This window comes from Neovison vison, chromosome 11, assembly GCF_020171115.1.
Source record: "Neovison vison isolate M4711 chromosome 11, ASM_NN_V1, whole genome shotgun sequence".
Classification (NCBI taxonomy): Eukaryota; Metazoa; Chordata; class Mammalia; order Carnivora; family Mustelidae; genus Neogale; species Neogale vison.
Genome location: NC_058101.1, coordinates 873,842 through 896,649, shown reverse-complemented (window position 1 = coordinate 896,649; position 22,808 = coordinate 873,842). Strand labels below are relative to the sequence as shown.

Here is a 22,808-nt window from a genome sequence, read left to right as displayed (position 1 = left end):
TACCCATGGTCCCAGGAGCTCCGGGAGCCACCAGAAAGCAGAAGAGGCAAGGACAGTGTCTCTCCCCAGAGCCTTCAAAAGGAGCAAGGCCTGGCTGACACCCTGGTTTTGGGTGTTTGGCCTCTGGAACAATAAAAGAATACATTTCTGCTCTTTTAAGCCACTAAGATTGTGGCAGCTCTTGGAAACTAATATACTATGGAAACAACCGCTGACATAAGGAAAGGTTTATATGTAGAGATGTTCATCTTTGCATGATTTGTAACAGCAAAAATTAGGAAAAACTTAAAGCAATGAAAATAGAGGAAGGGTTAAATAAGTTAGAATATACCTATAATATATTGTACAGCCATTAAAGAATGTGTTTTGAAGAATTTCAAATGCCGTGGGAAATGTTTACAGCATACAAACAGAAAATTCAGAAGACAAGAAGTGGAGGTACCATGTGACCCCCAAATGCACATGTGTATAGGATGTCTGCTTATGTGTATGAACAACCCTGATGGGTAACAGGAATAAAAAGTCCCAAATGGAAAACATCACATAAAGTCAACAGTATACTGAAAGAAAAAGAAACCATGACCCAGGAGAGTTTAACCCAGGAGATAGATAATTATTATTGTCAATGTAATGTAATATGTCAAGACACCAAATAAGAAACACCCTAAGAGAATATTGAAAAGATAACTGGTAAGATTCAGTGCCCATCCCTTACAACATACCTAGGAAAATTAGCAACAGAAGGATTCTATGAAGGGCACGTGGATGGCTCAGTTCGTTAAGTATCTGCCTTCCGTTCAGGTCATGATCTCGGGATCCTGGGTTGGAGCCCCACGTTGGGCTCCCTGCTCAGTGTGGAGCCTGCTTCTCCCTCTCCCTTTGTCCCTCACTACCACTCGTGTTTTGTCTCTCTCTGCTCTCAAAACCAGCTGAATGAATACTGTTACCATGATTATTAACACTGTCTTGGCAGTTTTTACTAATTCAGTAAGACAAGAAAGAGAAATAAGGGGTCTAGTTATAAGAAATATAGAAGTAGAGTTATTTTCTACTACAAAAATAAGATCAGAGATTAATTAAAATATTACTGGAGATAATGAAAGTTTGTATAAAGGGTTGGATGAAAGATGAAAATTCAAACGACTTTTAATTATACAGAAAAAATGGAAACAAAAGATTTTTAATAGCATTGAAAAACCATAAAATATCTGTAATAAGAGATATACATGAAAAACCCCACAAAACTCTGTGACACACAAACACTTAAATAAATGTTCCTGGAGGGTTAATTAGAGTACTGTGAAGAAAGCCACTCTTGCCATATTAATTTAGAGATATCCAGAATTCAATTAAAAAGACAACTCAAGGGGATTAATTTGGAATTTGACAGTATTTGTAAAGTTCATCTGGAATGAAACACATTATAGTCAAAACACAACCACATATAAGAATTTGTGTTTAAGAACCTTTTTAAAACCTTCTTAATAATCCTGAAGGAAGTTAGTTTTATTTGGAGATTTCACCAAATAAGTCATTCAATGTCTCTGCCTGTTCTTTCGGCTATTACATTAATAAGAGATTAGCATTCATTACTTTAGAGGCTTCAAAATTGAAAGATATTTCCTTTAAAAAGTTGTTTTATTCTGCTTGTTATTTCTTTGCATCTTATTCCTTTTTACCCTGGTTAATTTCCTCTAGGGAATGTGAGCCCCTCCAGAGCTTTGTAGCTATTTAAAAGTACCCCTGGTACTTCTAAATCTTTTAATTTACTGATGCAACTTTATTTTTATAGTGGCATAAAAGCAGGCTGGTATAGTGAAAGAGTGGTCTAGAATTCAGTCCCAGCTCTGTCTCTTTTGGAAAAGTAGACTCCTATACCTACCTGCTTCCTGTCCTTGCCGTGAGGTTACCATCACACAATTATTACCTGGCACACAGCTTGGCACATCCTAGAAACGTAGTATGATTTACGCAAATTACATACTTTTCAAGCTTCCCTTTCTCTTCATTTTCACTGCTTTGCTTACGTCACCATTTACTTTTTTAAAAAAAGATCTATTTATTTATTTTAGGGGGAGGGACAGAGTGAGCCGGAGAGAATCCTCAAGCGGACTCCTGGCTGAGCACGGAGCCGACGCAGGGCTGTACCCCACGAGGCAGGGCTGTACCCCATGAGGCAGGGCTGTACCCCACGAGGCAGGGCTGTACCCCATGAGGCAGGGCTGTACCCCACGAGGCAGGGCTGTATCCCAGGACCCTCAGATCACGACCTGAGCTGAAATCGAGTTGACGCTCAAACGACTGCGCCGCCCCGGCGCCCTCCTAGGTAAGTCAGTCTCACGTTCTGGGTAGAACACGGCTGTTCACACGTGTGTGTCCCGTGCTGGGCTGTGACCTCTGAGAGAGAAGGCGCCGTTTCCCTCCCGGGCCTAGCCCAGGGCTCTGTCTGCGCTTCGGATGCAACCAGGAGAATGAGAGGAACAGGAAGAGAGGGAGGGAGGCAGGAGGAGAGGCTGGTGGCCGTGACACACGCAGCGTTTCCACTCTGGCACGACGGTCTCACTTCGGAACGAAATCCTGGGACGGTGGAAGATGCGCGCAGTCGGCAGAGACTGAGCTGACACGTGTAAGCCAGACTCCCTCGGGCAGGAGCCCAGCCCAGGCCGCGGCCAACGTGTGCGCGACCGTCCCCGAGCGTCCGCTACCGACGTGGGTGAGTCGAGGCTCCGGCTCTGGCTTCTCCGCTCCAGCCGGGGCTCAGCAGGGAGCGGACGCTGCCGGCCCGACGCGGCTGTGCCGGCCCGTGGGACGAATGTCAAGAAGCAGAGCCCGTCGCGCCCGGTAACGGCCGCCGCAGCCCCGCCCGCTCCCCGGTGGGTCTGTGTTGCCACATTCGGTCGGGGCTGTGTGCGGTGGGTGGAATCACAGCTGCCAAGAGGCAATGCTGATTTTTGATTTTTACTTTTTTACCTACACATATAAAACAGCGCAGTTTCCCTCAATGTCCAGCTAATCAGCTTCTGATATCAAGTCAACAGTCGGAGTCTTCATGAGCATTTTTAAATAGCACCTGGCCAAGCTCGAGATTCAATACAAGGAAACGCAGACACGTGGACAGAAGCTGCTCAATGTTCAACAAGACGTAGAATCCACGGGGCGGGGCACCAAGGTAGACAAACACCATGGGCCTAGCAGGGCACTTTGGTGTGAGAACCAGGAAAATGAGAGAGGCCAAGACTGTGTTCAGGTGAGTGGGTAGGAAAAGTGTACGTTAGAGAGGAATTGGGAGAAAAAGAGTCGATAAAATAAATAGATAAAACCATGGATAGAATGGGTTCCCATTACGCACGGCCTTGAATGTCACTAGTACTTGGGTTTGGTCCCATAACGAAGGCACTTTCTCAGAGGCTCCCTGGACGGGGAGACCTTATGGAGGAGAAATGTCCGGAGGATGAACAGACAGCATCGCGCACGACAGACCCGGGAAGAGACAGCAAATGAGGACGTCCACGGAGAACCTGCTACTGTGCCCTCACCTCCGAAATCGTTGTCATTTCACGTGATCTTCAAAATCTGTAATGCTGGGAACTGACCAGAGCGATTTCTGTACTGTAAACAGTGGGAAGAGAGCAGGCAGCCAGTCTCAGCCAGGAACAGCCCAAGGTTAGGCCCTCTTTGAACCTGATATTTTATTTTATTTATTTTAAAAGATTTTATGTATTTATTTGGAAGAGAGAGCACAGGCAGGGGGAGCAGCAGGCAGAGGGCAAAGCAGGCTCCCTGCCAAGCCATGAGCCTGATGTGAGACTTGATCCCAACCAACACTTTGGGATCATGACCTGAGCCAAAGGCAGACGTTTAGCCGACCAAGCCACCCAGGTGTCCCTGAACCTTATATTTTATATCAGAGTGAGTGTGAGTATTTTTATTAAAGGGCCCCCATGAAACACACCCTACCTGGGCTTTAGAGAATGTGAAACAGAAGGAATTACCACTTGGTAAGATAAGGAAAGACACATTACTGTTAAGTATCTCAGAGCGTTTGGTCCTTGGCAAGACCTCATGGAAAAATTGTCACCTTTACCTGAGTAGCAATTTGAAAAGCTTTTCACGTGTCACACCAAGAACTGGCACGTACAGAGCCCGGACCCTCGGACAGGCACAGCGGCGAGTTCTCACAACCCGAGGAGGCAGGTACCACCACGTGTCTCTACAGATGCATGGAGGACCTGTCCATGTCATGGACACGGTCCGTGTCATGTCATGACCTGTCCGTGTCATTTTGCCGGGGATGCCGGGGCCAGGACTCGGCCCCCAGGGGGTGACTCCAGAGCCCGAGAGCCCAGCATCACACCCTCCGCCGCTGCACGTCCCACTGCTCCTCGAAGCCACCAACGAGGGGAGTAAGGAAGATGGATCTGGTTTGCCCGGCAAATACGTGCAGAATTCTTACCCGCCAGGCCTCGTCCCACGTTCTGAGTTTCGAAGGATGGATGAAGCACGACCCCTCCTGTGGGGGAGCCGCAGCCTAGTCAGCAAGACGGACACACAGATCCATTTACTGATGAACAACAGAAACTCGAAGCTTCCGTGAATTAAGTAACTCATCCGAGCGTGCAGCCAGAAATGCGGACGGCAACGCCGAGACTTAAAGGCCGTTATTAACATCTCCGAGTCTAATGCTTATTCTCAGGAGTGTTGTCACTTCCTTGTGGTGTGGCAGTAAGAAAAGAAAACACAACAACAGTCCGCCAGCAGGACAGTCCGCCAGCAGGACAGTCCGCCAGCAGGGACAGTACACAGCAGGACAGTCCGCCAGCAGGACAGTCCACAGCAGGGACAGTACAGCAGGGACAGTACAGCAGGGACAGTACAGCAGGGACAGTACAGCAGGACAGTACACAGCAGGGTTCTCCAGTCTGGCCGAGCCGCAGCAGAGCTGGTCAGGTAAGAAGGAGAAGTTACAGGAAGCCACTGTGATTTGGGTGCAGACAGGCCAATGAACCACACACTGGTCCAATAGTTGCAAAATGTTTCATTTCAGATACAAAGTGTCGTATCATTAATAATTTTTGCTAAAATAATTTCAGGTGCTTTGGGTGAGTCACTCATACTGGACCACTTTCCTTAAGAAAAACCAATATAAATCCTTGTGGGTTGAGAAGCTGAAGAGGGCCCCAACTGATTAAGTTCCCCAGTAACTAAAACTATTTTTCAGGGCACCTGAGTGGCTCAGTGGGTTAAGCCACTGCCTTCGGCTCAGGTCATGATCTCAGGGTCCTGGGATCGAGTCCCGCATCGGGCTCTCTGCTCAGCGGGGAACCTGCTTCCCCCTCTCTCTCTCTGCCTCTCTGTCTACTTGTGATCTCTCTCGCTATCATATAAATAGATGAATAAAATGTTAAAAAAAAAAAAACTATTTTTCATCTTCTCATCTGCCCCTCTCATACTTCCTAAAGGAGGACTAGAATCCTTCATTTACAATGGAAGGAAACTATCCAAAACTACTTACCTGAACAAGCCTATGAAATTTTTTGTTAAAGATTTTGTTTATTTATTTGACAGAGAGACACAGCGAGAGAGTGAACACAAGCAGGGGGAGTGGGAGAGGGAGAGGCAGGCCTCCCGCTGAGCAGGGAGCCGGACGCAGGGGCTCGATCACAGGACCCTGGGATCATAACCCGAGCTGAAGGCAGACACTTAACGACTGAGCCCCCCAGGCGCGCCTGAAACGTATTTCCCCAACTGTGTGTGGCCCCCGCGGCTCCTCCGTGAGAACTACTGCTACAGTATGATGTTCGCTGCCAGGTCAAGGGCAGCGGGCAAGCGTCCCCCCCGCAGTCTCCACTCAGCAGGGGCTCCGAGCCGGAGCAGCAGCGCATCGCTTCATTCCTTCCCTTCTCCGAGCGGGCTTGACCGGCAGCAGTCGGACCGTGGTGGAGGCTGCTGGTCACTACCTATGACGGGCGGGGGATGCCGAAGGAGCCCTCCCCCTCCCCCCAACTCCTGTTCCAGCTTGTCGACCAGCGGAGCTGAAGGAAGGGAGGTTTGCTCACAGGGAGCTGGGAGGGGATCAAGGAGATTAACAGGGATTTACCAAACACGCACTCGGAGTCCAGCGCCACGGGGGACCAAGGACCAGGCCAGAGTTCACCAGCATTATTAAGATAAAAATGGAGTGTCTTTGAATGATTTTAAAATCAAATGTAGGGGCGCCTGGTTGTCTTCGTCGGTGAAGCATTTGCTGGGCTCAGGTCATGATCTCGGGGTCCTAGGATCAAGTCCCACGTTGGGCTCCCTGCTCAGTGTGGGCGGGGGGGGGTCTGCTGCTCTCTCTAGCTAGCTCTGTCTCCAATAAATACATAAAATCTTTTAAAAAGTCAAATTAATTTTTAGTAAAGTGTATTTTTAATACATTGTTCATGCAAGGGGCAACAGCAGGTGGTGGAAAAAGGGCCTCAGGGCAAGTTTTTTCCAACCGCATCTTCAGCATCCTGCACTGCAGCCCCTCCGAGAGCCGGAGGCTCCCCAGGCTGCTCGGCTCATCTACCAGGCTCTGTGCCACCTGCTGAGAGTCCACCGACGAACTCAGAGTCCTCGCCCCGAGGTGCTCACCGTCCATTAGGAAAGGATAGAGCACCAGAGACAGGTCGGGGGATTGGGGAGCTCCCGAGGGAGGAACCGACCTGGCACTGAAGGCAGGGGGTGTGCAGTGAAGGAGGAAATGACCTTGGGCTGCGTCTGCAGGGGCGGGGAGGTCTCCCATGCGGCCGCAGCAAGAGGCTCTCCAGGGCTCCAAGGCCTCCCAAGGCTGCGCATGCAGAAGGTTGGGTTGGCAGTGCTCAGAGCAGAGTGGGGGCAGGTGAGGGGGCGGCCTGCGGCCCGGCAGGTGCCGACTGCGGGTGTGACCCACCGTCACCAAGGAAGAGTCTCCAGAGAAGGAGGCTCACTGCAAATACTTTAGAAGGTACAGGTCAGGGAAAGGGCGAAAAGTATTCAGAATTCCACAACGGAGAGAGAGAACCACGGTTAACATCTTGACGTGCAATCTGTTATGTGTGTGTGTTTATACTAATAATAACTTCAAAAATGGAATCATTTAGCAATAGGGTATATACCTACAAGGTAGTAATACTCTGCCTTACAAGAGGAAGGAAATTCCAACACATCCTACAACATGGAGAGACCTCCAGAACGTCATGCCAAGTGAAATAAGCCAATCATAAAAAGACAAACACTGCAGAATCCCACTGACACAAGCCGCCTGCACTAGTCACATTCAGAGAGAGCAGGTGGTTGCAGGGCCGGAGAAGGAAAAGGAAAGGGGAAGTTGTTCAATGGACAGTTCCAATTTTGCAAGATAGAAAGAGTTTTGGAGGCTGGGTGCACAACACCGTGAGTAAACTTACCACCACTGACTGTGCACTTAAAACTGGTTAAGAGAGTGACTTTCTACTACGCGTGCTCTACTACAAAATTAAAAATAAAGAAATAAATTTTAAAAAGAACATTAGTTAATAAATCTGTCTAAATATCTTTTAACTTATTTTTGTGATCACCTCTCCGTGTGATTGATACACACACACACATATCTCCATCAATATTCCAATATTTCAGTATAGTATTGTTGGCATGATCTATCTTAATTTACTTAACCTAAGAAAATTATTTTTCTGGACGTGACCTATGGGTGCTTGGCTAAGGGGAGGGGCCGGTAAAGGGCAGAGGTACATGACCCAGAAGAAAGAGGATTATCAACAGAGCAAAGGTCCCGAAGGAAGGATGAGGAGATGGCATTCAGGGTTCAGGGAATGGACTGGCCTTAAAGATGTGCAAAAAAGGAAACCACATCCTCTGATGATCAGGGGACTCCATTTGCATTTCTGAGGAAGAGCTGGGGCCCCTGAAGGAAGTCAGCGACTGGACCTCTTCGGAGCTGAAGCAGTGGAGGGAGGAGGGTGTGGGACAGCTGGAAGGGTACACAGGGATGCTCAGAGAATGGGACACTGAGGCTAAGATTTCTGAGGTGGAAAAGTCCCAATGGCACAAGAACCTGGGTGGAGGCCTGGTAGTGAACAGCTACGGTTTAGTTGGAGGGGAACTTATTGAAAAGGTCCCGTGGATTTTGAGGCCAGATCTATGGTCTGATGATCCAGGACGACTGCTGTTGCTGAGAGGCAGGACAAGAGATGGGGAGGAGGAGGCAGGACAAGAGATGGGGAGGAGGAGGAAGGGCAGGCCCAGAGCCGGGTCCTCAGCCACTCGAGAAATGAATGAAGTCCTGGGAGCTGGACGGAGAGTGGTGCTGAGGGGGTGGAAGGTGGTTTACCGTGTTTGGTCTTAGAGTTGGGGATGACACGCCTTTCCATGCAGTGACCCACACAGAAGAGGGAGAGAGCAATCAGCGGAAGGTCAAGGGCTTCATTCAGCGTGGATTCCCTGGGGTGCAGAGGGAAAGAATGGGGGGATTCAAAAGAGGACCAGAAATGAAAACGTTAAGAAGCCATGAAAATGCAAGTTACGATGTATGGCGGGCGGAGGTAAGGGAGGTGGGTGTGAGAGGTCTTACTGACGCAGACTGCAAGAAGGAGGGGGTCACAGGGTTCCGGACGTCGGTGGATGGCCAGGCTTGAACAAAAGAAAGAGAATGCAGGACCCAGTCTAGTTTCGGAAAAGTGGCAGGAAATGCTATTAAGTTTGCAGAGAGACAGCGTGCTCGGTGGCGTCTAGTTCTCACGCGTCTCCAGCTTCCTTCCCATGACTTCTTTTTCTCCACAGCACATTCGCCGTGCGCTATACTATTTCCTTATCTATCCATTTCTGGTTGGTCTTCTCCAATAGACTCTACAGCTCCCGGAGGGCAGGAATGCGTCTGTTTTGTTCACTGCTCTATCACCAGCACCTAGATACGTCTACGTATAGTAACACCTCAATAAATCACGTTGAATGAATAATCGAGTGAATGAATAAATGACAAAAACCAGTTAGGATGAGGATATCCCATGAAGTTTGCTAAAACTGCAGCGAGGGCCTCCCTCAGGAGGGAGCTGTCTTAGAGGGCCCAGCGGTAAAGGGACGGAAAACGCAGGCCAGGGTCCCCTCCCGGGTCCTATCTGTTCTTCCGTTCATTTTCCGCCTCTTAGATGTGACTGTTCCTTCCGATCCTACAAGGTTCAGCTTGTGTGTCCGTGTCTCCTAGAACCCTCTGATGTCTGTGCTCTTCGATCCAGGACACCCAGCCCTCGCGGTGCTCTCGAGGCACCCAGGGGCTTTTCTCTCCACATTGCGCTTCCTCTGATGTCGGAAACTATTACTGTGCCGGCCTCCCCCGCCGGAGGGAGGAGCACGCCTTCCCACAAACACACAGGCAGACGTCTACAAACGTTTGCTGGGCATATAAATGGCAAGTACTGCGCATGTGAATCAGGTCAGTAACAGACTATATTTTCCTTCTTTGAAGCTCAGTTTTGTCACACAAAAATTTGCACTTTGGCCCACTGAGCAAGGGGACTGACTTCTGGTGCAAAGGCAACCAGGTAGGAAACAGCTCAGCTCTCCACACCAGAGATCAGCTGGAGTCTTTATCTTTAAGAGAAGAGAGGAGTCCGCTGTCTCTCATGTGCCCCTTCCCCTGCCAGCTGGGGACCACAGGCGAGCCTGTCCTGCCAGCTGGGGATGCTCCCAGATGACGAAATGAAAGAGCATCCCAGGAACGTCCAAACAACGTCTGATTTGGGGCACCTGGGTGGCTCGGATGGTTAAGCGACTGCCTCTGGCTCAGGTCATGATCTCAGGGTCCTGGGATCCAGCCAGCATCAGGCTCCCTGCTCAGCGGGGAGCCTGCTTCTCCCTCTGCCTCTGCCTCTGCCTCTCATGAATAAATAAATAAAATCTTAAAAAAAATAAACAATGTCTTCTTTGGTTTGGAGCGCAGCCTGGATTTTTATAGCTTTTCAAATGATTCTATTGTACAGTCAGGGTTGAGAGGCTCTGCCCCCAGCAACCAGACGTCCTCTCCTGGTGTGTGGCGCTGTCCAAGGTAGCCGCTCCTCAAGCACGTCTTCACCCTGATGTCCGCCCAGCGGCCCCGGGCAAGGGTCAGTGGTTGTCTGAACCACGCAGTGGAAGGGCGCTGCACTTGGGGCAGTACCGGAGCCACAACACACAGTTAATTGTACTGGGGGAAACCACAACTTTGTGTTCAATCTGAATAAAACTGTGCTGTCCAAGGGCCTCCACGTGGCTATTTAAATTTCAATTCATCCAGATTTTTAAAAATTTTAATTAAAAATTCAGTTCCTCAGTTGCACATTCAGTTGCTCAACACAGAGTGGCCACCATATGGCAAGATGCGGAAAGCGAACATTTCCATTACCACAGAAAGTTCTAGTGGCGAAGGCTAACAACAACTACCAGTCCCCTTCTTCTTCTTCTTCTTTTTTTTTAAGATTTTATTTATTTATCTGACAGAGAGAGATCACAAGTAGGCAGAGAGGCAGGCAGAGAGAGGAGGAAGCAGGCTCCCCGCCGAGCAGAGAGCCCGATGCGGGGCTCGATCCCAGGACCCTGAGATCATGACCTGAGCCGAAGGCAGAGGCTTAACCCACTGAGCCACCCGGGTGTCCCTAATCCCCTTCTTCTGAAAGTAACCTGTGGCTATATTGATTTTCTGTTAATCACGGGCAAAATGGTTTGCAGAGGGTAAACAAACTGAACTTCTGGTCATTCCTTCTGAGCAGCCACACCTAGATGAAAGCAGCCCTTTATACGCCTTTTCCAGAATGAGAACTAGGACAGGAATTCTAGGCTCTCATGAACAACAGTTCTGAATAGTTCCATTACATGTATTAGGGCAGCGGTGGCTTTCCAACTTTTTTGACCAAGAAAAAAATACTTACTGTATTTAAACAGAAGTATTTAATATCACAGAAGTATTTAATATCACAATCCAATATACAGATATATATGTATATAACTGAAAAGAAATATTTCAGAAATCAGTATTTATCCTTACTACAAATTCTGCACTTGGATGTTTTCTTTATTATTCTATTCTATTTTCTGTTTCATTATAAAAATTAATCTACTCGTCTGTTTTCATAGCCCTGCTGACCTATAGCTTGAAAAACCACTACCTTAAGATACACGTTGGACACAAGAACCTGGGACTCGCCTTCGCACCTCAGAGTTAATAGCCAGCTCGGTAATAACTCACAGCTAACATCTATCAGGCAATTACTGTCTGCCAGGCACTGTGTTAAATGACTTCTATTCGTTACCTTATTCAAGTTTCATAATAGCCCATGGAATTGGTGTCTGAGAACTGGGAAATTCTGGGATTGTATGCTATTTGCACAAGTCATGGATGCTGAAGAAGACCCGGGGCTCCTGGGTCAGGGACAAATGACTGTATTACTCTCAGCGACAGCAGTAGCTAGAGTACCTGCATTTTCTCATAACCATCCTCCAGCTCTGACGTCTACAGGTGTCACAACAAGGGCCACGTGGCCCCTGCACACACAGGCAGGAGTGTTCTTGGACAGGAAGGCTGCCCTGCGGACCCATGTCTTTCATACTGGATGGACGCATGCCTGCCCGTTGCTTGAGGGCAACGCTACCTCTATCATCCAAGACTGTTCGCTACACACACGTGCTGGGAAACTGTGTTTCCAGGACAAAGTTGCAGCCAGTGCCTCCCTTCTTAAAGACCTGTCCAAATGCAGGGGACGGGCGGAGGACTGCCTCCCAACTGTACGTACCACAGCACCGATAACAGCTTTAAAAGGATTAAGTAACTTACTCAAGGTTATACAGCTAGTGACCCAGGCCTACACGATGCCTAAGCCTGTGCTGGCACCTGCTTTCACAGCCATGGACAGTGCCGCAGGAAGGGAGAAGGTCTCAATCACTCAGTTAGGCATTCGGATGTGAAATCTGCTCCTACAGGGACCAAGCCTCTGCACATAATTTGTGACGGGCCGTTCTCCCACATTCTCTTCCAGGGTCCCGTAAGAAGAGTATCCTATGAACAGGGCTGATCAACTTTTCCTATAAAGAATCAGATACAGAAGATTGTCAGCTTCATGGGCCAGATGGGCTGTTTGAACTGCTGGACTCTGGTGGCAGTGCAGGAGCGGCCCAGGTGATATGCCGCCGCTGGACAGGGCTGCCTGCGTTCCAATAAAACTTTATTTGCAAAATAGTTAGCCAACCTCCCTCTCCAGACAACCCGGAGGGATAAAAATAAATAAATAAATTACATGATATAATCTCTATATGCAAAGAAACAGGTTTTTTTTTTCCTTTAAAGATTTTATTTATTTGTCAGAGAGAGAGCAAACACGAGTAGGAGGAAGAGAAGAGGGGGAAGCAGGTTCCCTACTGAGCAAGGAGTCTGATGCGGGATCCCAGGTCCTGGGATCACGACCTGAGCTGAAGGCAGATGCTTAACCAACTGAATCACCCAGGTGCCCCCAAACAATGACTTAATTGGAAAAGACAAGATACATGTGCCACAAGCAAGCAAACCAGGAGACACTTGAAACGGAACTGAGCCTAGGTTCAGTGTCAGAGTCCCGTGAAGTCAGCCCGGACAGACAATATGTCAAGAACTGGTATAAAATATTCACAGGCTAAAAGTAGAACGGAGCCGAGACATCGTTCTGTGATGCCAGACTCTAAGAAATAAATTATCTGACTTCCTAAGGCTTTTCTAGCTCTTAGAAACGCTCATTGGGGGAGCAGTTATCATCCAGAACAATCCTCTTTAATTTCCCAGGTGCTGAAATGAGTTAAAACCTGTGTTATGAATAAGGAGGAAGTAACTGTGAAAAAAAAGTTCCTCCGGGCGAGGGAACATGCGAGGGATGGCACAAATATTGTCCCATGGCTGATAAAGAACACCGCTGGTGAACTGCCAAATTCGTGGCCCTACAAGTTAACGCTCACTTTGTTCGATGGCCTCATCTAAAAAGATCACCATGAGCTACTCTTTGATCACAAGGACGTCCTCTCCCCAAATCAGTTAATGGGAAAACTTTGTCTTTATTTTTACATGCATACATAGAAAATCAAAATTTTGGCATGCAAATGGCAACCCACTCCTTTTCATACAAATCAATCGTTATGCCACATAGAAGCTCAAAATAAAATGGAAAAACACCAATCAAAATGCCATAGAAAAAATAATCAGTTTATTCAGGAACAATTCTATTAGCTATTAAAATTATAGGGTGATAAATCCTGTTCTTCTGAACTCTGTGCTGTCACTGACAAGCCTGGAAAATTTTTCAAAATTTTCTAAGTCTAGGGCATGTGGGAACATAATCCCACAAGAAAGAAAAACCGTCCCCCATAAGTTCATATTCCTGCCATTGCATGCAGGTGTTTTTAGTTGCTCGTGTTTCTACGTAAATACATTTTAAAAATTTTATTGAAAAGAACAACTCAGGAATTCCAGGAGATACATTTCCACTAGAATTTCCAGAATAATTACATTATGGAATTCTAATTTACAAACAGTCCAGGTGCAGTAAAAAATAGTATCTATTTGAAATGGCTTTACAATGGTATCAGTATTTCTTAATTAACACCTTTCAGTGGGGCGCCTGGTGGCTCAAGTCAAACGTCTGCCTTCGGCTCAGGTCGTGATCTCAGGGTCCTGGGATGGAGCCACACATCGGGCTCTCTGCTCAGCAGGGAGCCTGCTTCCTCCTCTCTCTGCCCTATTCCCTGCTCTCTCTCGTTCTATCTCTTGTTTTTGCTTCTCAAATAAACAAAATCTTCAAAAAAAGAAAAACCACCTTTCACTCATAAGTCAATAAAATGAAAGATAATTTGAAAGACTGTTTTATTAACCAGACCAGTTTAAATACTATAATGTCCATTTTGGCTATGTACAGATTTCTTCTTGTTTTTTGTTTTGTTTTGTTTTTTGTTTGTTTGTCTTTTGCTTTTGTTTTTTGTTTTTAAAGATTATATTTATTTGGGAGAGAGAAAGAGAGCATGAGTGGGGCTGGGGGAGAGGCAGAGGGAGACGGAGAAGGAGACTCACCCCTGAGCAGGGAGCCCCACGTGAGGCTCGATCCCGAGACCCCGAGATTATGACCTTAGACAAGGCAGAAGCTTACCTGACGAGCCACTCAGGTGCCCCCGTTTTTCGTTTTTCTAAGTAGGTTCCACACGCAGTGTGAAGCCCAACAGAGGGCTTGAACTCATGACCCTGAAATCAAGACCTGAGCTGAGACCAAGAGCCGATGCTTAACTAACTGAACCCCCAGGGGTCCGCTTTTGTTTGTGTTTTTGTTGTTGTTGTTTTTTTTAAGTAATCTCTACCCCCAGCCTGGGGCTCGCACTCACAACCCCAGATCACATGCTCTACTAACTGAGCCAGCCAGGTACCCTTGGCCGTGTACGGTTTTAATTTATGCCTTAAAACTTTCCATTATTACCATCTAAACTATTTCTTTGGCTGCTAAATCATTATAAGTGTAAAAAAAAACAGGAAGAAGTCTACTTTGTTAATAAGTGAAATGTTTGATGAACAGTAAGGCTCTGCTATTTTTGGAGACATTTATGTTGACATTCAGTTGAAAACCATTAGAATTCATTATAATTACTGCAGAGTTAAACAACACCATTTAAACTACAGGCCGATTTCCTCTACTGCCATAGGTAATCACAATTACTTTTTTAAGATTTTATTTTTATTTATTTATTTGACAGACAGAGTGAGAGAGTACAAGCAAGGGGAACAGAGGGGAGTGAGAAGCAGATCCCCCGCTGAGCAGGGAGCCCAATGTGGGACTCGATCCCAGGATGCTGGGATCATGACCTGAGTCCAAGGCAGACACTTAACCGACTGAGCCACCCTGGCGCCCTCACAATGACTTCTTAAGCTTTGTTTACACTTGCCTAAAAGTATTACACGACCTCCAGCACGTTTTAAAAGACCTTCGCTGTACTCCTTTAAAATCTCCAGAATGTCCTGGAGGCATTCAGATGTCGTTCAAAGCTTCAGAAGTGTCCACCTCTGGAGACAGGGGTACAGACTCTACCCATGGAGTACAAAGAAGAAAAGCAGCCAAGACGACAAGCTGTTTCCTCTTCTCGTCTGCCTGATGAAGTCCATGGACATGTGGTCACTCAGATTTAGTTTGACCTTTAGGGAAAACTGAAACCTTCCTTCCAAAATGAATTTGGTTTTACTTTCTATATTACACTAGGTGAGGGAAAAAAAAAATTTCCAGCCTGTTTTAAGACCTCTCCTTGTACATAAAATTCTTTTTTAAAAAAGATTTTATTTATTTATTTGACAGACAGAGAGCGCACAAGCAGGGGGAAAGGCAGGCAGAGGGAGGGGAGAAGCAGACTGTTGCTAAGCAGAGAGCCTGACACGGGGCTCGATTCCCGGACCCTGGGATCATGACCTGAGCCGAAGGTAGATGCTCAACCGACTGAGCCACCCAGCTGCCCCTATACATAAAATTCTGAAAACAACACTCTTTTCCATTTATTATATTAAAGTGAAATCAAAAGGTACAAACTTCCAGTTATAAAATAAAGTCGTCTTGGGGATATAATGTATAGTACGGTGGCTGCAGTAAATAATACTGTATTATGCATTCGAAGGTTGCTGAGAGAGTGGATGTCAAAAGTTCTCATCACAAGAAGAAAATCTCTATCTATACAAGCTGAGGGAGGTTAACTAGACTGACTTAGTCCTTTTGCAACATATGCAAATACCTAATCATCATGGTGTACATCTGAAAGTATTATACTATTATATGTCTATTACAAATAAAAATATATACATATCACGAAACACAGGCAAGAAGTGATTCCAAAAAACAATTTAGAATGTAGTAAAAAGTGGGAGATTTATGGGATGGCCCTTATCTATTCAGACCATATGGGACAATTTGCTACAAAGCAGTGGGTAGAAGTCAGTGAGAGGTTAGGAAGGAAGGATGCCCACACAGTCTGCAGTCAGTCTTTGGGTAATTTGCGTTTCTTTGGTCCCCAGGCTTCCTGATCCAGGGCATTCACTTTCAGGGGCCAGAGGCTGGGAGCAGCAAGGTCTCTCCTGGCCTAAGGACAGCGACTAAACACAGTGTGACTCCCATCCACCCAACAGGATTCATCTTACTCAGACGACAGCTGTGGTCTGCTCACTTCTGTGCTTGTGCAAGGCTACGCAATGTCTGAGCCTCACAGGTGTGCCGCTGCCCCCCTGCACATCGCTGTCACACTGCAGTGTGGAAGGTGAGGATCTGTCACCAACTGCCTGGGGCTCACATCCTGCCTCTCCGACTTCCTGGCATTGGAGGTACCATGGGATCGCGGCGAGGCTCACAGGGCTGTCGTGAGAAGCAACGTAATACATGTGAAGCATTCCTTGTGGGGCCCTCGGGAAGTGCTCAGAGATTTGCAGAGGCCTTAGATCAATGCTTCCCAAAAGTGGGTCCCGAGTCGACTTTCCAAGGTAATATTTGATATCATGATCCAAGAGACACACAAACACTCATATAATAACACTAGAAATAATGACCCTGCTTATACAGTGCTCACTACATAGGACCGGGCATTGCAGCGTCAGCATTTGAGTCCAAGGGTCCTGGTAATGCAGCGCTTTCCGTCGCCACCCTCCCTGTGGCCTTGTTCTTGCCGGACGTGGGAGAAGCAAAAATTCCACCAGTCACTAGCAGCTCCCCTGAGAGGGACACAGAGTGAGAATTCCTATTCCACTGTGTATTTCATTTCATTAAAAACACAAACAAACAAAACACTGACCGTAACCTTTTACATCAATTCCATGACTCAGGACACATGGTTTGAAAAATACTGTAAGGGTGTACGAAAACGTTTTGGAAACATAAGAAGAAAGTTAAGCAAGAACATGTGTCTCGTCTTGGAGTCTTGACCATGTTACTGTGCACGGCAGACCTCAAAAACAATGACAAGCCAAAACAGGAGTACATGGAACATTTCCTAAATTCATGAAGCCTCCCCCAGTGGCCTCAGCCGCTCCCTGAGGCGGGGGTACTCATTTGTTGGCTTTTTCACAGGATTTCTGTGACTGTTAGACAGGAACGGGAATCGGACGGGAGAACGGTTGTGCATCAGCCCTCACCTACCACCTCTTCTTCAGACATCCCTCCCCTTGAAAAATCTAGAAGCACAGGAACCAACTTTAAGAATAAATGATTCTATTACGTGCAAGAGAGCAGATTCGAGGACGTGGAAGAACACCCGCTCGCACGGGGCCGAGCATCTAAACCACTCTGGACATGCCTTATTCTGCGGGCGAGCAAATACATATACATTAAAAACGGAAGCTTATGGGACGCCTGGGTGGCTCAGTTGGTTAAGCAGCTGCCTTCGGCTCAGGTCATGATCCCAGAGTCCTGGGATCGAGTCCCGCATCGGGCTCCTTGCTCAGCAGAGAGCCTGCTTCTTCCTCTGCCTCTGCCTGCCTCTCTGTCTGCCTGTACTCGCTCTCTCCCCTCTGTCTCTGACAAATAAATAAATAAAATCTTTTAAAAAAATAAATAAATAAAAACGGAAGCTTAATTTTTTTAGATTTTTATTTTTATTTATTTATTTATTTATTTATTTGACAGACAGAGATCACAAGTAGGCAGAGAGGCAGGCAGAGAGAGAGAGGAAGAAACAGGCTTCCTGCCGAGCAGAGAGCCCGATGTGGGGCTCGATCCCAGGACTCTGGGATCATGACCTGAGCCGAAGGCAGCGGCTTAACCCACTGAGCCACCCAGGCGCCCTGGGAAACTTAATTTTTAGAGTGGGCTGCAACTTCAGCATAAAACACCTTCTTTAGAGTAAATGCTAGTGTTTTGGTAACAGTAGGATGACAGAGTGAAATTTAATTTCTGGGTCTATCACTGCCTATTTCCACTTTCTTCCAAAGAATAATTGCCAACAGGGGCGCCTGGGTGGCTCAGTCAGTTAAGGGTCCAACTCTTCATTTCGGCTCAGGTCATGATCTCAGGGTTGTGAGGTCAAGCCCCATGTTGGACTCCAGGCTTGGCGCAGGGATTTTCTCGCTCTTTCTCCCTCTGCCCCTCCCCCCAACCACTCATGTTCTCTAAATAAATAAAATCAATCTTAAAAAAAAAAAAAGGAATTGCCATTAAATGTTATCTCTACAGGAAACAGGTAAAAACAGTTTAGAGCTACACCGTCCAGCATGATAGCCACTAGTCCCATGTGGCTATTTAAATTAATTAAAATTAAATAAAAACTAGAATCGAGTCCCTCAGTTGTATGAGGCACGTACCAAGTGCTCAACAGCCACATGTGGCTTGTGGCCAGCACCTCCGACAAATGATGGAACTACAGAAAGTTTTACTGGACAGCACCAATATAGAGAAAGGCCATTTACAGAGGCTAAAAGAAAAATGCTGATTTCTTTTCTTTTTTTTTAAAGATTTATTTATTTATTTATTTGATAGAGAGATCACAAGTAGGCAGAGAAGCAGGCAGAGAGAGGAAGGGAAGCAGGCTCCCCGCTGAGCAGAAAGCCCGATGTGGGGGATGTGGGGCTCGATCCCAGGACCCTGAGATCATGACCTGAGCTGAAGGCAGAGGCTTTAACCCACTGAGCCAACCAGGCGCCCCCAAAAATGCTGATTTCTTAATCGGTAGAAGAATTCCAAGCCCGACTCAGCTGCCGCAGCAAGGCTGGTCTGCCCCAAGATTCCACACTATCTCACACTATCATTGCAACTGCTTGTCTGAAATCTCTTCCCATGAAGACTTGCCATCGCCAAGAAGCTATCTTTCTCCATCCCACCACGCCAGGAAAGGGTATTTGGCAAAAACAACAACTCGTTAGATAAGCTCGTTTGAAAGTACTCAGAACAGTTGGTGAGAAACCATGGAGACATAGGCCACGGGCAGAGCCAGGAGAAGTCGGCCGTTGGAGTTAGTAGGGAGGCTCTTCTGCCGTCGGCTCCGGGTAAAGCCTTTATTACACACCAGAGTGTGCTCCTCGCTTGCCATGAATGTAGGCCCCGATTCAGGAACACTTGGTGTTTGTATCACACTTTTGAGAGCTTTAGCTCAAATCTTACTTCAGCCTCTCAGAACTGATCACCACTGTGGGATGGATTCTGGGAGCTACAGACTCTGCTGGTGACGGGGAGACAGGTCATACGTTACCCTGTCAGTGTCTGTCTTGCTCCACTGGTTCCTGAAATGATCCCCAGTGGCCAGAGTTTCGTGGGAGCAAAAGGCTCAAACTGCAGGCCCCGCCAGCTTCTCCGCGTGGGGACCGCAGGCCGTCGGGCTCTGGGCCCGCTGGACGCCGGAGGTGCGCTCCGGGCACAGGGGAAACGAAGCAGGGCACGGACAAGAGTGTGACGCAAAGTATTGTCCCTGTGGATGACCGCAGAGCAGGTGCCGTGAGCGGACACCCCGCAAGGTCCCGGCACACACGGGTGTGGTGGATCCAGAGCAAAGCCTAACACCGGCCCTACTGGGTTCGCACAATCACTGCCCGGCGCAACTCCCCTGCGCACAGCAAACTGTAAGGGGATTTGATGAGAAATCTGTGCCTTGAGCAACAGCTACAAAGATACTTTAACCTGGATTTAAACAACCCAGACGGCCTCGCGCTAGCAGCAGAGTGACCGCGCGCTTCCCGGCTCCCGCCGCGTCCGTCCGAGGTCGGCAGCACCGACGCAGGGGTGGTCCCCGCGGGCCGCACTTCCTTCCCTTCTGCCTACCATGGCCAGTGCCCGAGCGACGAACCTGGGGAGCAAATCCAGAACGGACCGGCCCTTAGAAGGCCCGAGCTGCGGCCCCCAGAGGAAACGCGCCGCCCGTTAGGAGGCCGCAGCCTGGAAGCGTCTCCGGGGCGCGGAGGGAAGACAGTGCGGGGTTTCGCGCACGACGGCTGAGCCCCAAACTCTCCGATCTGCAAACACCCCGCGCGAGCCCAACAAGTTCTTCCTCGACACGGTAAGCGGGTCCGCTCGCTAACGGCCCCGCGGGGTCTCCAGAGTCGCCCTCGCCCGCGGCCAGGACGGCGGGGACAGCCGCGCGCCCCGAACCCTGCCCGGGTCGGAGCAGAAATGCCCCAGCGGGAGCTCGCACCGCCGTCCGGCCTCGAAACCGCCCCCGGCCGCCCCTGCTCTTGCGGACGCGCTGCGAGCACGGCCGGGCCCCGCGCAGTGGACCGGGCCCCGCGGACCGTCCGTGGGGCGTGCGGACCCCGTGGGGCGCTCGGGGCAGGACGCGCGGACGGGAGCGCCGAGCGCCGAGCAGGGAGCGTGAGTCTCACGCGGGAGCGACAGTCCTCTGAGGCGGGAAAACCGCGCACCGGGTCGCCCTCCGCCACCCGCAGCGAGTCGCTCCCACAGGCGAGCGGACCCGGCAGCCCCCGCCGGCGCGGAGAAGCCGAAAAGCCCGCGTCCTGCCCGCGTGCGGCCGCAGAGACGGCGCGGCTGTGCGGGGCGAGGCGAGCTCGTGCCGCCCCGGGCCCTCCCGGTCCCTCCCGGTCCCTCCCGGGCCCCGTCGCCCGAGCCGGCCCGACTCGGCTAACGGTCAAGTGAGCCGCGCGGCAGGAGCCCCGGAGGCCGGACCTGGGGTCGCTCCCGACCGAGTCCATCGGACAACAAAGGGCCGGGCCGTGCGGCGGGGGCGGCGCGTGGGGACACCTGTCACCGCGCGGGACGGGGCCGCGGCCGGCGGGCGGCGCACGGGCTCGGCGGACAGACTGCGGCGGCGGCGGGGACCGAGGCGCGGGGGGCAGGCGGGGGCAGCTCCGGGCGCGGCCGGACACGCGCGTCTCCCCCGCGGGGGCTCGGCCGGGCGCACCCCGCGCCCGGGGCGCTGCGGGGCTGGGGGCAGGGCGGAGCGGGGCCCCCGCGGCCGGGAGGGACCCCGGCGCCCCAGTCCCGCAGCAGCGCCCGCCGTCCCCGGTCTCCGCCTCCCAGCTGGGCGCGGAGCCGGCCCCCGCCCCCGCTACCCCGCGGCCCCGCGCCCCCCGCTGCCCCGCGCCCAGCTGCCCCGCGGCCCGGGGAGGAGGGGGCGCCGCGCCTACCTGGTCGGGAGCGGCGGGGCCGCGGTCGCCTGGCGGGGCCGTGACCTGCGGCGGAGGCAGCGGCGGCGGCGGCGAGGCGGGCGCTTCCTTCAGGAAGGGGTGGGACCTGCGCGCCCGCCCGCCCCCGCCCCGCGGCCCGCCCCGCGCTCCTCCCGGGGTCCCCGCCGCGAGGCCGCCCCCGAGAGCCGAGCCCCCGGCCCCCCCGGGCCTCCGGCCACCGTCCCCCCCCCCCCACCCCCGGCCCCGAGTCCTTACCGGGCGCTGCGCCGCGCGGCACCGCCGAAGCGCCGCGTTCCCGAGCCCGCGTGGACGCGCCCGCCGCCGCCCGGGGACAGGCAGGACGGAACGTGCGACCCTCCGCGCGGAGGCGATTCTCCGCGACCCGCGGTGACCTTCCGGCTGCCGCCTCGGGTCCGCGCCCGCGGGTCTGCACCAGCGGCCGGGGCGGCTCCCCCCGCGGCAGGACCGGGCCCCGCCGGCTTCCGACCCCGCGGCGGGCGCTCGGCCGCGTCAGGGTGCGGGGAGACCGCAGTCCCGCGTCCTAGTCGCCCCCGCGCCCCACCTCGGCCGACCCGGCGCCGCGCCCGGGACGTCGGGCAGCCGCGAGCCCCGCGCCGTTGTCCCCCCGCCCGCGCGGGCTCCGGTTCCTCGCGGTCCCGCGGGAGGACCCCCGCCCCCGCCCCCGCCCCAGGACGGCCGCAGGCCGGGGGCGCCGGGCCACGCCCATCTCCTTTGGTCCGCGGCGGCTCCGGGCAGAGGGTTCGACCCCCGGCCCGACCCCCTGCGCCCCTCCCCCACCAGCCCTGCTCACCGGGCGCGAGCCGCTGTGCTGCGGCGTCCTCCGGGCCACCAGCCCGCCGGCCTCTCGAGGCCAGACCTCCCCGCGCAGTGCGGGTGCGGCCCACCTGCTCGCGACGAAACTCCTGCTCCTCGGGACCCCCCGAGGGCTCTGGGTCAGCCCGTGCGTGTCTGCGGGGACGGTCCCTCATCACACTCTCCACGGGATCCGTGAGCCCCTCCAAGTCCCATCCGTGGATGACCCCAGCCGGGTGTGAGGGCCTCCCCCTCCATGCGCCTCGGGCCCTACACCTCTCCCTGCGGTGCCTGAAGGAACCCGCTAGCCAGACCTTCTACCGTCTCCCAGCCCGTCTCCCAGAAGTTCCGGATGCATCCAAACACCCGACCCCTCCTGAACTGCACACCAGAACAGCCCGCGAAGGCCTTTAAAAGAATAAAAAAAAGACAAGAGCCCGCTCCCACCATAGACCCCAGAGTCGGGATCCGGGAGGAGCAGGGGTGGCAGGGGAAGGTACTTTCACAAGTAGATGATTTGACCTTCCTATAACTAAGTCACTGCCTTTCTTGGAAAAAGGGTCCCCGATTTATAGAATGTCCTTCCTTTTCTCCACAGGAGGATTGAGAACCCCTGCACTATGTTTAATTTATTTGAGATGTCACTGTCACTTAGAGTCGGGCCCACTCCTAAGAAACCAACTTGGATTTGCAAGGATGGTGGGCTCAGCGCCACTCGCCAGCAACACGGGATCACAGCCACCTTCCTCTCCGAGATGTCCATCCAGATAAGCCCAAGTGTGAACGAAACTGTATTCCTGACGGTGACACCGACAACTAAGATATTATGTTAAAATACTGGCCATGAAGGAGCGCTGGTTGCTGTGACCAGGCCTGTCAGTGTCCTGAGCCATCTAGTGAAACGTCTAGAGAACTGATGACCAACAAAACG

At 51.0% G+C, this 22,808-nt stretch overlaps 1 protein-coding gene across 3 annotated transcripts in view; it reads right to left on the bottom strand.

The window, feature by feature from the left end:
- TMEM150C (transmembrane protein 150C) overlaps positions 1–21,356 on the bottom strand; it is a 72,208-nt gene extending 50,852 nt beyond the window's left edge. Inside the window, exon 1 of one of the 3 annotated variants that reach the window (XM_044224271.1) lies at positions 21,320–21,356. The gene's annotated coding sequence lies outside the window, so the exon portion shown is untranslated. Of the gene's footprint in view, positions 1–11,800; positions 11,826–21,064; positions 21,119–21,319 lie in introns of those variants that run through there. The other 2 variants (XM_044224272.1, XM_044224270.1) reach the window with 2 other exon arrangements.
- Between the last annotated feature and the right edge of the window lie 1,452 nt (positions 21,357–22,808).